Source organism: Diceros bicornis, chromosome 8, assembly GCF_020826845.1.
Source record: "Diceros bicornis minor isolate mBicDic1 chromosome 8, mDicBic1.mat.cur, whole genome shotgun sequence".
In the NCBI taxonomy this organism is placed as follows: domain Eukaryota; kingdom Metazoa; phylum Chordata; class Mammalia; order Perissodactyla; family Rhinocerotidae; genus Diceros; species Diceros bicornis.
In genome coordinates this window covers 36,116,797-36,131,372 of record NC_080747.1, presented here as the reverse complement: position 1 = coordinate 36,131,372, position 14,576 = coordinate 36,116,797, and the positions used below count along the sequence as shown (strand labels likewise).

At 36.3% G+C, this 14,576-nt stretch overlaps 1 long non-coding RNA gene across 1 annotated transcript; it reads right to left on the bottom strand.

Moving 5' to 3' along the window:
- Positions 1-4,601: 4,601 nt before the first annotated feature.
- On the bottom strand, positions 4,602-12,694 carry LOC131409578 (uncharacterized). The gene is made up of 3 exons (XR_009220957.1): positions 12,605-12,694; positions 6,339-6,372; positions 4,602-5,006 (listed from the first exon to the last, which is right to left on the bottom strand). It is a non-coding gene; the product is annotated as an uncharacterized LOC131409578 (long non-coding RNA).
- Between the last annotated feature and the right edge of the window lie 1,882 nt (positions 12,695-14,576).

Here is a 14,576-nt window from a genome sequence, read left to right as displayed (position 1 = left end):
CTTAGCAAATTTTAAGTATATAATATAGTATTGTTACCTACAGGCACTATGCTATATGGTAGTTCTCTTAAATATAGAGGCTTTTAAAATTATTTTTGTCAGAAGATTTTGGACATTTTTAGGGGAAAATTTTTACATTACAGATGAGGCAAATGAGTTTTCCTATCTTTGGATATATCAAGGCATTTTTGTTGGGGGAGGTGAATTTTATTTATTTATTTGATTGCACATTTTGTGTTCTATTTGGTTACACAGTACAGTACTTTAAAATATAATGTGGTCGTGGTGAAGATTCTATAAGCAAGATGATAATGGACAGTTTGGTTTGGATATGTTTAAACAGCAACAGCAGCAGTAATAACAATATCAACTAGCATTTATTGAGGGATTACTAGTAGTCCATTAAAAATATTAACATTTAGTTCTCCAAGCCCTGGGAGATGAAGTGCAGTTATCATCTGTTTCACAGATGAAGTTATCATGACAGAGAGAAGTTGAGTGATATGACCAAACTGACCCAGCAAGTGATAGAGCCCCAATCCGAACCAGGACCCATCCGCACTCTAACCTTTATAGAATATTTTTTCCTATTTCATTATAAACTTCTGGATTGTCATATTATTTTATACAACAAGGATGCATAGACTCCAAACTTTTATTGCTTTTTTTAAAAGTAAAAAAAGGAATAAAAAAAGATGGAAAACATTACAGAGCTGGAACGTGCTAACTTTACAAACAGCCAGCTATGGTGTAGTAAACAAATACCTGACCTAGAGTTGAAAGACGTAATTTAAATATTTACTATAACTCTTATTATATGAAATCTTGAAATTTCTGAGAGTGCTGTTTCCTTTTTCTGTAAAGAAAGGGTAATAATCACCCCTTTATGGGATTTTTGTAAATACATATATAATATATACTTTAAATGGAAGCTTTTTATAAATGTGAGAATACATGACATCTTTTATGAACATAACCATTGTCTTACGTTATCTATGTCTTATCTAAGACTGATATCAGACAATTTACTTGACATATCTTCGCCGTCCTCCTGTTACACATGGGCACTTGAGTGATACACACATTGGGTTAGAAATGTGATCTGGGTGATTTTGCCAGAAGAGCTGCATGCTCTGCCATCATCTCCCCTCCTGTGTCCCCTGATATTAGTGGCATGCATTTGGAAGAACCTGTAACAGATTTTAGTGAAAGTCTAGTTAAAATAGTCTATGATACATGAAGAAATAGTTCTTAGGGGAAAAAAAAGTTACTTGCAGCAAATTTGATTAGTGCCAGAGTGAAGATTGAGCCTTGGTCTGACAACTAGTCCAAGGGTTCTCTCTAAGTGCCCTCTTCTTGGTTGGAGCATTATCAGGCTATGAACAAGAAAGACATTAATTGGCCTTTATAAGATAATAATAATGAGTTACTTGACAGGTTTTCTACAGAAGAAAGCTATTATCATTTATGAGTTAAAAGTTGGCTTGAGATTATTGAAAATATCATAGAATACTTCCAAGGGCTTCCTTGCTTAAATACCATTATAAACTGGTATGGCAGAATCATTCATTTCTCTTGAATCGTTACTCTATAAATGCATTCAATGAATATAATTATGTCAGACATTATTTTAGATGCTTTACTAGATGAGAGAGAATGACAGTACAGGGCATTAATTCAAGGTGGACTTTCATTTTTAAATCAGATCTGTGTTTTTGGTCTATTTCTACCACCAACTACCTGTGCAAACTTGAGAATTATAATTAACTCCTATAAGTGGATCCAACTTATTGCATCTGTACATAATTTACTGAGGGCCTATTGTATGTTAGGCATGTTTTCAGCATTCTTTATGTAAAAATTCATTTAATCCTATAACTGCCCAGCGTGGCAAGTATTTTTACCTCTGCTTTACGGATGAGAAAACTGAGAAAAAGACAGTTAAAGTAACTTACTCAAAATCACACAGCTAACACATGGAAGACCTGGGATTTTAACTCATGTATCTGTCTCTAGGATAGGTTTTTAATCATTACATTATACTCTAGCCTCCCTACATTGTACAGTTCTACCATTTAAAGATTGACTGAGATAATGCTTGCAAAGCACATTACACAACACATGTCTCATTTTGAGGGCTGTATAAGGGTTATTATTATTATAAACTAAGGCAATCTCACTAAGTCCTATGCATCATCGAAAGCCAGATGAAAAACGTATAGGACGAGATGCGTTCTATGCCTTAGTTTTTATTATAACGGTGTTAATAATCTATGTTTTAAAGAGCAAATAGAGTAAGCAAAACATGATCTTTTGTCCCAATCAGCTTATTTATTCCCTCTGCTGCTTTTTCTATCACCATTTCATTGTTCATTAACACTTTCACGATAGGGTGAGTGAAGTCAGGGCGTCTTTGTGGAAACCAATCATTTAATTTGGCAGCACTTATAAAAGACATAGATTTAAAAGAAGGAGAACATGGACATGAAACATATTGTTTAAAATTAACCTCAGGAGTTTAAAGATTCCCATTATCTATACTACCTGTTTCCCCGGTGGCCATATATGACAGAATCTCTGTCAGTCTCCATTCCACTTCATTATTCTCAGCCAACTTTGACTATAACCTGTCAAAGATATCATATTATTTTGATGGTTTCATGAATAGAAAATTTGGATTCAGAAGATGCAAAAATCACCAAACCCATCTAAGCATTTTAGAAGTTCAGAAAACATTTATCTTTTCATCTGTTTTATAGGCTTTCGTCTTTGCAGCGGTAGTTCTTTATACATGGCCACAATTGCTGCAGAATATTAATTCCCTCTAGTTTGTGGTGCATTCAAAAAGTGCCATGATGCCCAAATTATGGGCTGGAAATACATATCTGCATTTTGCTGATGATTGCAGCCTGCTATATTCCAAGTGGGTGATGGTAGTGTTTTAGGGTTTCAGTGTTCTGTTTATTGAAGATCAGTCTGTTTGGAGGTGAGTTAAATGCATTTTCTTTAGTTTATTCCCCAGACTAAATATTTGTCAAAAATGGCTTATCTTACTAACAGCAAAGCCAGTCTCATCTCTATATATGCATTTGCAAATAAATGAATAAATAAAGTTTTATAATATTCTCAACAGGGGTTCCCTATGGTTTCTATTGAAAACTAATTAGCTGAATTTAGATTTTCAATTAAGGCTAGACTAGAACTACGCAGGAAGCCACAAAATGTTTTAAAAATTACATGATATTCATATAAAAGTTATTATTTCTTTTTTATGTTGGTTTCTGGGGTAAGCTTGCTATAATATGGTTTTAAAAATTATGTTATAGTTAAAAACCTGCTACTGCATTCTGCAATGGTTTCAATGGGGAGAGAGGAATCATGGTACAACTTACCTCTCTTCCCATATAGGGTTCTAACCTTCGTAATATTATTAGTAAAAATCATTAGTAAAGCAGAAAATAGATATCGGTTTGTGCATCTAAATCTTGAGGCCACTATGCTCAGATGTGCCTGCTGAAATATGACTGAGAGCAGACATTGTTCTCTCTTACCCGAGTGGTTACATGTGAAAGGATTTCAGCCCTGATGTATACTCCCATTTACAAGTGAAACAGAGTGACTGTGTGGGTCTTTCTGCTAGGAAGAGTGGAGATGTCATGCATGGATATGCCTCCCAGAGGGGAGAGAAGGTCAAGAGAGTTAGTTGTGCCTAAGCCAGAAGAGTAAAGAATTGACTAGAAAACAAAAAATTAAATCAGAGGACTTATAATACTGCTTTCAAGACTTACCATAAACCTGTAATAAGCAGTGTTCTATTGGATTAAATGTAACAAATAGATCAATAAAAGAAAACAGGGAGTGTAGAATAGATCCCAATTACATGATCAATTTATTTTTTTACTAAAGTTGCTGAAGTGATTTAGTGAGAATAGGAAAGTTCTTTGAACATATGGTACAGAAAAATTTAATATCTGCATAAAAATAAAGCTTGACCGTATTTCATATTAAAGACAAAAATTAATTTGAGATGGATCACAGATCTAAATGTAAAAGCTAAAAGAAGCAAGCTTCTAGAAGGAAAGAAGGGAATATCTTCATGATCTTAGAATAGGCACAAATTTTTTTGACAGAACATGACTGTAGTACATAGATCTGACAAGAGGTTTCTATTCTGAATATATAAATAACTCCTACAATGCAATGATAAAAAAGACAGCAATTGAATAAAAAAGGCAATAGATATATTTAGGCACTACACAAATAAAGAAATATAAATGATTCAAAAGTACATGCAAAGATGCTCAATATGATTAATCAACAGAGAAATGCAAATTAAAACCACAATAAGATACTCCTTTCCCTCCACAAAAATGGCTAAAATTGAAAAGCCTGACAACACTATGTGTTTGTGTATGTGGAGCAACTGGAACTCTCATACGTTGTTAGTGAATGACAAATTGCACAACCACTTGGGAAATCATTCTGGTAGTTTCTCATATGGTTAAACATACATCTGACCTATGACCTACTAATTCCATATCTAGGTATTTGCAAAAGAAAAATTTACATATATCCAAGAAAAGACTTATACAAAATGTTTATAACATCTTTATTCATAAAAGCACCAAACTGGAAACTACTCAAAAGTTTGTCAAGGAAAGAATGGATAAACACATTGTGTTAAGTCCATACAACATAATTATATTCAGGATCTTCTTGGGTAGCTCCAGTTGCTATAATAAAATTGACATTGACTAAGTAGCTTAAATAACAGACATTTACTTCTCACAGTTCTGGAGTCTGGGAAGTCCAAGATCAAGGTGCCAGCAGATTTGGTTCTTGGTGAAGGCCCTCTTCCTGGCTTGCAGATGGCCGACTTCTTGCTGTGTCTTCACATGGCAGAGAGAGGAAGCTCTGCTGTCTCCTCCTCTTCTTATAAGAGCACTAATCCCATCATGGAGTCTCCATCCTCATGACCTCACCTAATTACTTCTGAAAGGCCTCACCTCCAAATATCATAAGATTGGGGGTTAGGGTTTCAACATATGAATTTTGGAAGATTCAGTCCATAACACTCAGTAACAAAACAAAATATGCTACTAATACATGCAACAATACGGATGAATCTCAAAAACATTATACTGAGTAAAAAGAAACATGTACAAAGAGTATGTACTTTCTGATTCAATTTATATGAAGTCCTAGGACAGGCAAAGTTAAGATATGGTAAAAGAAATTAGAACAGTGGTCTATTAGGTTTAGGGGTTTGGGAAGAAAAGGGGCACAAAGCAACATTCAAGGGTGGTGGGAATGGTCTATATATTGATAAGAGTGTGAGTTACAGGTCTATTTATTTGTCAAAACTCATCAAAGTCTACTCTTAAGATCTGCATATTTAATTATATGCAAATTATACTTTAATACAAATATTATCCATTCAGTGAAAAATTTCTATGGACAATGAAAATAGTTAGGTAAAAAAATAAAAGCACTAACATTCCTGATCCAATCTGTCACCCACGGTAACCACAGTTTGCCTTCAAAATACAGCAAGATTTGACCACTTCTCACCACTTGTACTGTTATAACTCTACCAATACAATATCTTAGACTACTTCGTTAATCTCTTGACTTGTCTCACTATTTCAATTCTTACTCCCCTACAGTTATTTTACTCTTCAAGCAGCGTCAAAGATAAACAAAGCCAGATACTAGTTAAAGCGGTAAGGACAGATTTATTCAGTAATAACTATTGCAACAGGGTAGAGGGTCCAGCGTGAACTAGACGCCAATTTGTGTAGAGATGACTGGGCATTTTAAAGGGAGAGTGAAGGAATAGGGAGGGGGATCAGCAGGAGCCTGAGCAGAATCAGGGAAGTGGAAATTCTCCAAAAGCGGGAAGGGGGATTGGTTAATGTGATTAGGCCATTTGGGCTCACTACCTGGCATTTACTGAAGTTAGGCTATTACCCTCCCAAAGAGACTGGGAGACAGAGGCCCTATCTTCAGGTGTTGGCTGGAACAAACAGTAAATTCTTTTGGCAGCCTTGAGCTTTCCCAAACAGAAAGTTAAGGGGGCTGGAGTCATGCTTCTAGGGAAGCAGCTTTGAGCTGTTAGAAACTATGGTAGTGTTTGCTCAAGTCTCTTAACCTTTGTGTATGTGTGTGTGTTGGGGGATGGAATGGAATCATTTGTGCTGAGAGTCTGTGCTTTTTACAGGCCAAGGTTGAGGTCTAGGTGAGAAGATGGATCAGAGCAGTCTGCCCAGAGTTTGATTAAGTCTTTGTCAGCAGCCAGAGAAATCTTTTTTTAAAAAGGAAATCAGTTTCTGTCTTACCTTATAAAAAATTCTCCAGTGGCTTGCCATAACCCTAAGAAGAAGAATCAAACTCCTTAAAGTGGTCTGCAAGGATTTAAACGATCTTCCCCAGTCTGTCCATCTGAAATCATATCCAATATTCTCTCTTTGATTATTCTGTTCCAGCCAGCTGAACTTCTTTATATTTACTGAAGATACCAAATATTTTACTATCTTAGGGCTTTTGAATTTGTTATTCTCATTTCCTGCAACCTTCTAATCCATATCTTTACATAGCTGGCTCATTCACATTCTTTAGGAATACTCAAATATCTTTCAGAGAACCTTCCATGAACTCCCTATGTAAAATTGCACCCCACCCTAAATCACTGTCTATTTGATTTTATACATGGCACTTTTCATTCTCTGGCAATGTTTCATATATTATTCACATATTTCTTATTTAGTCCATTTTCCCCTCACAATGATAGACACTCCTAAGGACAGGAATGTGTCTTTCTTTCTCACAGCTCTATTCTCTATATTTTGAAGTGTGCCTGGCACTAGTAGGTGCTCAGTAGACACATGTTGAATAAAAGAAAGAATTAATTAATTTTCCGTATGTGGTTTTATACTTTTACCTGAAAATATTAGCGTTGCTACATAAAAGTTTGATTTCACCTCTAATTTCAGGACAGCAACTTGCTAGTCATTCAGAAAAAGGGACTATTATTGGAGAAGTTGGCTTAAACCTACTCCCAAAGTTTCCACTGGCAATTTGAAGACATTTTGGATAAGACATATTGAATCTGATAAAATCTAATAAAGAATTAAAGCACTTTTTGATTAATAACGCATTGATTAGGAAAATAAGCAGTGATCCAAACATATAAGAATGGCTGGCGATGGAGAACATTTAACTTACCTTTGCTCAGAATTTCAAACTCCTTTCCATTGAGTCAAATTTATACCACCTGCCCAGGGTTTTTTTTCTTATCTGATATTTCCTTGTTTAGTAAGTTAATAGAGCTCTTTTGCCTACAGAATGCCCATCTTGGACCTTTCATCAACTTGAAATAAAGTAAGCACTTACTTGAAAGAAAAAAGAATTGCCATTTGATGGTGGTGATGACTTTTATATGTTATATTTCTGTAGGATTAATGATTAGATGTTCATCCCAGGGACATGGCTGCCTCCTGAATGATCATTAATCTCCAGGAAATCACCTGCACTTTGATTGTTACCCTTAAATTAAATCTTTGGGTCAACACAGAGGACAAGGCAAATGATCATGATTCTCTCAAATTCAAGTATCAGATTATGTTCTGATAAACAATTCTAGTCATAGAATCTCATAATAAATGATGGAAGAAAAATAAATGGATGCGTTTTTTTACAGCCCTGGACCAAATGATTGAGAAGGCTTGGTACACTTAAATACCTAAGTGGTAACACGATATGTAAGCCAGCCCTGGTGGTCTAGTGGTTAAGATTCAAGGCTCTCACCTCCACGGCTCGGGTTCCTTTCCCAGCCAGGGAACCACACCACCTGTCTGTCAGTTGCATACTGTGGTGGCTGTGTGTTGTTGTGATGCTGAAAGCTATGCCACTGTGTCATCTATGGTGGACAAATTTCAGTGGAGCTTTCAGACTAGGCAGAAAGATCTAGGCACCCGCTTCCAAAAAAATAGGCCAGGAAAGTGGAGAATTGTCTAATATAGCAACAGAAGATGAGAGGATGGTGCAAAAAGACCAGGCAGGGTTCAGCTCTGCTGTACACAGGGTCACTAAGAGTCGAAATCCCCAACAACAAAACATGATATATATTCAGGTATTTTTAAAATTTTCAAAAATTACTGGATATACATTTTCACCTCTACTTAATCTTAGGCTTTAATAAAGATTTATCCCTAATGGGAAATATGTTTGAATGGTGAATATAAGAGTAGAGTTGTAGGGTACATAAAATGGGGAAAAGGTGGGAGAAAGAAGATGAAGTAATGTCATCTTTCTGCAAGTTCTCAGGGCTAGAGGATAACAGACAACAGGAAGGAAGGCAAGGCCATTTCTCTACATAATAAGCAGTGGAGAGTCCACACACTAAAATTACACTTATGAGCTTCATATGCAGGCCATAGATGGGCAGTGAGGCAATGAAGTTTCATTAAATCTAAAGTAATGTCACTAAGCTTTCTTGAGGCAAAGTACAGTGGCAGTGCTTTGATTCGTGTTAGAGGCAAAGTTGTCTCTAGGAAATCTAAACTAGCAGATTAAAAGTAATTTGTGAAGTAAAATGTGTGTTTCTGTGTTCATACAAAAATAAAAATAGATATAATTGGAGATAAACATGTGTGTGTGAACAAAAACAACTCTCCAGAAGTACTTTGAAGGAGGTATAAACTATGACTCTATACCAACAAATAAATTAAAGCAAATGATGGGGCCGGCCGGGTGGCACAAGCGGTTAAGTGCGCACACTCCGCTGCGGTGGCCAGGGGTTTGCGGGTTCGGAACCCGGGCGCTCACAGACACACCGCTTGTCAAGCCATGATGTGGGGGGTCCCATATAAAGTAGAGGAGGATGGGCACGGATGTTAGCCCAGGGCCAATCTTCGTCGGCGAAAAGAGGAGGATTGGCAGATGTTAGCTCAGGGCCAATCTTCTTCACACACACACACACAAAAGCAAATGAATAGCTTTTGAAAGAGTTTTCTAGAGTTGGAAAGGAAGGCATGGACAAAAGACAAAAAGGAATCACTTCACTGCGTAGTGAGGGAGAAAGTGGAGGAGAAGGATAAAGCAGAGGGGAAGCAAGTATAACAAGCAATTAGATAGGATAAAGATGCCAAAAGAGGGAGGAAGTTTTCTGGATCCTTAGGTTTAAGGATATACTAGTAATTCAGAAAACAACTGGAAATCAGACGATTTTCACCATGATGTATAATATAGATTACTACTTGACTCTTCAATAATCTTAAAAGTCTTAGTAAAATTTAATGAATCGTCCACCATCTCATTGGTCATTGAATCTGTTTTCTTTCTTGGTTCCTCCTCATTTCCTGAACTTCTTAGAGTTTCCCAAGTTGGAGGTCCTGGGCTTCTTCTCTATTTAACTCACTCTCCTATAATTTGGTGCTCTAAAATTCAGATGCATATAACCAACTCTCTACAATATCTTTACGTGAATATCTAAGAGATATTTTAAAAGTAAAAACACACTCGTAACATTTCTACCTAGTGTACTCCTTCAATCTTTCCGTTGTTCACCATAGGCAATTCCGTTATTGTATTTGCTCAGGCTTAAACACCTAGAATTATACTTGAGCTTCTTCCTATTTATCATATCTTGTGTCCAATCCATCAAAAAATCATGTTGGCTCTCCCTGCAGAATATATTTGTAATTTGACCGCTTCTTACCACCTTCACTGCTACCTCTAGTCTAAACTACCCTTATCACATCCCTGCATTATTTTAATATTCTTCTGGATTTTTTTTTTTCCTTCTACCCTTGTACTCCTACAGTATGTTTCAATAGCCAGAGAGGTGCTGTTAACATATATGTCAAATCAAGTCATTCCTCTGCTCAAAATATTCCAAAGTCTTCTCACCTCACTTGGAGTATGACTCACATTCTTTTCAATGGGTGGAATCTGACCACCATTATTTCTTTAACTTCATCATCTACTATTCTTCCTTTCTGGCAATCTGCTCCAGCCTTGTTATTCCTTGACCACACCAGGAATATTTGTGCCTCAGGGTTTTTGCACATGCTGTCTCTACCTTTTGAATGTTCTTCTTTCACATCTTCAAATTGTTCACTCCTTTCCCTTCTTCAGAGGTTTTCATGAATTAGTCAGGCTGTCCTTGAGAGCCTATTTGATTTGTGAGTCCCTACTCCTACCTCTATCCCCAGATCTTTATCTCCCTTCTTTGGTTTACTTTTTTTCCTGAATGTTTGTCACCATTTACATACCACATATTTTATTATTAATTTTATTTGGAGGTAAGCTACTTTGTTGTGATATTTGTTAGTTCCCTCCTGTTTCTTTAGCAACTAGAACCTGACTGGCACTCTGTGCCACAGTTTTTCCTTAAAATAATATAGCCAAATCACTCAAAAGGACTTCATCCTTTGCCATTAGGCAGAGATCAATTATTTACAAAATTTACAAAAATAGATGCCAACAATATCATCATTTAGCCATTTAAAATTCCTTACTAAATTCTTATTCTTTCACTTTTTAAAAAAACTTTCCTCACTCTCTAACATTTTCTACTTTCAATCAATTTGTCAAAGGGCAGTAAATATTTCAAAGATGATCAACTTGATATATATTCATGTAAATTCAAATAAAATAAAAAATGCAATATCATTTTTACCCCATCATTTGATCAAAAACTAAAGGCAGGGGCCGGCCCGGTGGAGCAAGTGGTTGGGTGCGCGCGCTCCGCTGCGGCGGCCCGGGGTTTGCTGCTTCGGATCCCGGGCGCGCACCGACGCACTGCTTTGGCAAGCCATGCTGTGGTGGCGTCCCATATAGAGTGGAGGAGGATGGGCACGGATGCCCAGGGCCGTCTTCCTTGGCAAAAAAAGAGGAGGATTGGTGGATGTTAGCACAGGGCTGATCTCCTCACAAAAAAAAAAAAAAAAAAAAAAAAACTAAAGGCAGACAACTAACTGATGAAGGTGTTATTGGTAAAACAATTTTGGAAAATAAAACAACATTATTTTGGTACATTATACATTTGGTACATTGAGGTACATACTTGATAGTCTAGCAGTTCCAAATCTAGGTGTATACGCCCAAAATAAACTTTTGGCCATGGGAACCAGGACATATTTACAAGTCATTGCATTGTTTATGATAGCAAATAGAAAAAATTAAGTGGGAACTGTTTGAAGTTATTTATATTTTTCATTTATAATCATTTTCCTTCCTAACCCTGCCACATTTCCCTGAGGTAGGATATATTTGCCCATACTATTGATTTCAGGCTTTGCTATATGCTCGTACATGACCAATGGAATGTGAACATAAATGACATAAGTTCTATTAAATCTTTTCCTTTAAACTATCTGAGGTCAATTATCTTCCTTTCTGAGACTCAGACTTGTTCATATGCAGTATTCCTGAAATGCCTTGATTTGTTTACTTATAATAATAATTGCCCAATTCATGTTTAACTAAAATATGAATAAACTTTTCTGAGCTGAACCAGATCCCCTATTATGTAAGGCGTCTAAGAGATGAGCATGCAGAAAAGACAAAGACAAGGAAATAAATAATTTATTACCATGCAGTATTTAAACCCCAAATTCTAGGAAGCTAGGGCAGATCACCTCGAATTCTCACCTCTCTCCTTCTCTCTCTCCCTTCTCTATTTTTTTCTTTGAAATCTTTGAAAAGTAGAAGTCTGAGACCTAAACACTAAGCTGGATAAATGGCTTCCTTGTTCTTTTCTATCTTAACTCAAATATAATCCTTGATATTCTGTGTCTTACCACCCAGATAGTGAGGTAAGGTCATTTTAAGCAAGATGAAACCAGTCAGTGAATAGAATAAACACGTATTTGTCTCCAACGCCAAAGAAGAGATGATCTTGGTGGCTCAGCTTAGGCAGCTGTAACAGCCCTTTGTGTGACCAGCCAGCCTATGTAAGAGAGAAAACCAGAGACAGGGGCAGTTACCCCACCATAGGCAAATGAGTAGGAGGGATCAAGAGAAGCCTTGAGTCATCTCTGATGTATAACCGTAACTATGCCTATTCCTAGCTCTTTGGGACTAAATACATAGCTAACAAAATATCAGTCAAGTCTGGTAAAGTTACTTCAGCTACACAACTCATTAGATTAGTAAAAAAACAATACACCAGGTGATGGAAAAGGAAAAATTCTGTAATGACGGAATCTTTCACTGTTTAATTCTTTGCATCATTTAAAAATAATTCAGGCGTTTAGGCCAATAAAAGGCTTGAGAAAGTTCAGTAGAATAACGGTGTTAATCAATCTTTTATAAGCATCAGATAATCAGGCAAATAAGATACTCAATGTAGCAGTCTAAGTTCTCACAAGAAACAGAACCACTAGAGATATCTATATCTATATCTATATCTATGTCTATGTCTACGTCTACGTCTATGTCTATGTCTATGTCTATGTCTATGTCTACGTCTATGTCTATGTCTATATCCATATCTATATCTATATCTATCTATATATCTCTATCTATATGTATTTATCTATATATCTATATCTCTATAGATCTATATCTATCATAAATTTATCATAAGGAATTGACTTACGGGGTTATGGAGGCTGAGAAGTACCAGGATCTGCAGCCAGCAATCTGGAGGCCCAGGAGAGTTGATGGTATAGTTCCAGTCTGTGTCCAAAGGCCTGAGAACCAGGGAAGCAGATGATATAAGTACCAGACTGAAGGCTGGCAGGCTTGAGACCCAGGAAGAGCTGATTTTTCAGTTTGAGTCTGAAGGCAGGAAAAGACTGATGCTCCAGCTCAACTATAATCAGGCAGAGAAAGTGAATTCTTTCTTACTCTCCCTTTTTGTTCTTTGCAGGCCTTCAGTGGATTGGATGAGGCCCACTCACATTAGGCAGAGCAATCTGCTTTCCTCACTCTACTGAATCAAATGTTAATCTCATCCAGAAACACCCTACAGACCCACCTAGAATAATGGTAAACCAAATATTTGGGCATGCCTAGGCCCATTCAAGTTGACACATAATATTAACTATCATATTCAGGAACCCTTGAAAACAAAACTTTTTAGGAAGCCTTATTTCTTGTGTTAAGAAATCGTCAATTTCTAGTTCCATCACTGCTATTTTTACCCTAAGTTTTACTTCCAACATGATATATTTTCTTCACATGATTTTTAGTGCTTACAAAGAATATATTATGCACAACAAAAGAACAAAAGGAAATAAAAACTAAGTCCTAGGGTTAGCAATATTTAGCCCTGCCATATATCAATTCACTTGGATACTTTGGGAAGTTTTATTAATCTTTTCAGATATTATTTAGTAGCATATAATTTTTCTTGATAGCCTGAAATTTTGTGACTGACGCATAGAGAGGAATGTACAAATTGGGAAATTAGCCTTCAGTATTTGCCTTTAAGACTAATATCTAAAGATTGCCACAATCTGTTCCTGATTATGGTTACTTCCTTATTTCCTAGTACAATCCTTCCAAGAGTCTCCATGTCTCTCAGTTTAGTTGTCTCACTGCCTTTCACTTTTGATCCTTGTCCTCGCTTCATTGGAACACATTTTTCCAGCATTTGGCGCTTCTCACCACTGAGAATCATAATGGAAAAGGCCTTTTAAATGGGATGAGAGGCTGGATTTGTGTTTCAGCACCACCACTACTATCTGTGTAATCTCGTGCATAAACATCTCTTAAGTGGATGTAGTATACATTATATATGTTTTATTCTCTAATCAGAATAGATTTAGTTTATAGTAAAAACTTTTTAATTATAAACCTGCAAACCAGTACTGAGTCTGTGGAGGTAGAAAAAAATTCATTATTATCAAATGTTACAAAATCATTTTCCATGTTTACATTTCCATCATGTTCTTCCAATTTTATTGTGAATCTTATTAATTCTATATCCTGAAGGAGCTAGCCAGGATAAAATTTTGAATCATTCTAAGGTTCCCCCAAAATGCCACCAAAACAAAGTTGATAATTTGATTAATGAAAGATAGAAATCCTTGGCAATGACAATAATGAAAAAAATCACTTTAAATATACAATTTTATCTTAAAAACCATTTGAGGAGAGGGCTGGCCCAGTGGCATAGTGGTTAAGTTTGGTATGCTCTGCTTCAGAGGCCCAGTTTCCCAGGTTCAGATCCCGGGTGTAGACCTACACCACTCTTCAGCCATGCTGTGGTGGTGACCCATAGACAAAATAGAGAAAGACGGGTGCAGATGTTAGCTCAGGACTAATCTTCCTCAAGCAAAAAAAAATAGGACCGTTGGCAAGAGATGTTAGCTTAGAGCGAATCTTCCTAAGTAAGAAAAAAAAAACTATTTCGGGGAAAATGTGTTTTTCTTAATTTTCTTAATTCAGTCTAATGTTTAATTAGCAGGAAAGAATTCAATATAAGTTCAATAATAAAAGGAAAAAAGATAAAGAACAAATTAAATTCATCTGGAAACATAAATATGTTTGGATTTATTGTCCAATGAGAATCCACGGAATGGTGACTATATCTACTCCTATGTACAATTTTGTACCTGCCATAT